A 2,082-nucleotide genomic window follows, 5' to 3' on the forward strand; every position below is an offset into this window, starting at 1 on the left:
CTCTCTCTCTCTCTCTCTCTCTCTCTCTCTCTCTCTCTCTCTCTCTCTCTCTCTCTCTCTCTAAATCAATCACGACCCCTGATCGAAGAATTTAGGGAAAAGGAACCAAATTTATCTCGTAATATTCCCAAATCTGAGTCCTCTAACGAATCAAGCAAACGAGGGAAAGTCGGAACCCTAGCTTTGAAAATATCCAAAATCGCTATATATAAAACCTAATCTGATGAGAATTGGGGAAAAGGGCGAGATCTTCTTAAAATTAGAAGGAAGCCCTAAAAAAAACCCAAAATCTCAGCCTTTTCTCCCAAATCAAATAGGAACACGGGATCAAATTAGAGAGCGATCTTGGGATTTGAGAGAGGCGTCAACGAGCGAGGGAAGGAGCAAGAGGCCTCGTCGTCTTTTGGCTCTTTTATAGTCTCCTGATCCGTGTTGCTTGTGATATGAATCTCTGAAGTTGATCCAACGGCCGAGATGTCGTTTAGTTCTTTTGGAAGGATCTGAACCGTCGGGCCCGGAGTACTGCCAATTGAATCTCCAAGGAACTCGTGGCGGACATTCGCGTTTTTAACTCCGGAGGATTTTATATTGCGTTATTTGCAATTATATACTCCACAGCTAGATATTTGTAATTTACCTTCACAGATCTTACGCATCCCTTTTCCCTTCTTTTTTCCGAAGTCACCAATATAGCAAATAAGTTCTTGATAAGTTAATTCATTTTATGAATTTATAATAAAATAGAGAGAGGAGATGGAAGAGCACAGTAGGTAGGAATATGTTAGAGCTATTTGAAATTGAGGGCACAAGAACAATCGAGGGAAACTTGGTGGTAAATAAGCAAATTATCAATGGGTTATATTTGCAAGTACAATAGATTGGAGGGTGCATATGCAAAATATCCTTTTATGGCTATTTATTGATTTGGAAACTTGTGGGCTGGCCGGCTGGGTGGCCAATGACTGCGTTCTTAGCCGTGCAATCAGGAGTCCAAATCTTCTCATAACCTTCCTCACAGTGCAGAATTTTCTGAGCCATTGATGTGTGTGTGTGTGTGGGGTGGGGTGGGGGGGTATTTCACTTCCCCTTGAAAGTGTAGTCCAAAGCGTATCATTGATTTTCTTATTTGACGGAAATGCCCCTATAGGAAAGCTATTTAACAAAAATAGCCGTTGCTTGACACACTCCTTTGCTGGTGCTAGACTGCTAGTGCGAAAAACTGATGGACATAAGAGTCAATTTACATATTATCTGGATAGGTGAACCTTGGACTGGGCCGTTTCATGACCTAAGAGGGTCTAACCGAGTTGATAAGTTGCATATGAGTAGTACACCAAAGGTTTAACTCTCATGATGGGCACCCGTAAGAATTTAATTTCCTGAAACACATGAGGCGATGTATTGGGGGTGCTCCTTAGCCACGCTCGGAGGTTTCATACTCATGGTCTGAAACACATGAGGTTCCTGAAACACATGAGGTTCCTGAAACACATGAGGCGATGTATTGGGGGTGCCCCTTAGCCACGCTCGGAGGTTTCATACTCATGGTCTGAAGGATCGTAAAGAAGCTCTTGCATCAAATCGGGAAAAAAAATCTACAGAAATTAAATGCTTCGAGAAAATATAGTCTCATTTTGACCATGTTCAATGTGAAATCTATCACCAAGAAACAAACAAAGCATAGTTGTACATACCAAAACTATCCTCTATGGCTTCAATTTTCAAAACCCCTAACTTGTTCTCCCTACTAGCAAGCACTTCCCACCATCAAGGCTACTGTTGCTCCCTGAAGTACAACTTGAGCTCTCATCAACTTCTGGCCGAGCTAAGAGTTGCCTTGTCCGAAGCTAATCAGACCAGCAGTAAGCACACTGGCAGTGATAGGTGCACCTGAGACAAACTATGGCCAGACTAGAAAGTTAACAATTACCATGTCTTACGGAGAAAATTTGTTGTAAAGTAAATCTTGCTTCAATTTGTCAAGGCAAAGAACTGCAGTCTATGGTCAAATGATGATGAGGGACAATAGAACGATGAAATCTAGTACATAACACAATCTACAGTATGCATGCTTCTAATGTG

The sequence above is a fragment of the Asparagus officinalis genome, chromosome 1, assembly GCF_001876935.1.
Source record: "Asparagus officinalis chromosome 1, Aspof.V1, whole genome shotgun sequence".
NCBI classification, from domain to species: domain Eukaryota; kingdom Viridiplantae; phylum Streptophyta; class Magnoliopsida; order Asparagales; family Asparagaceae; genus Asparagus; species Asparagus officinalis.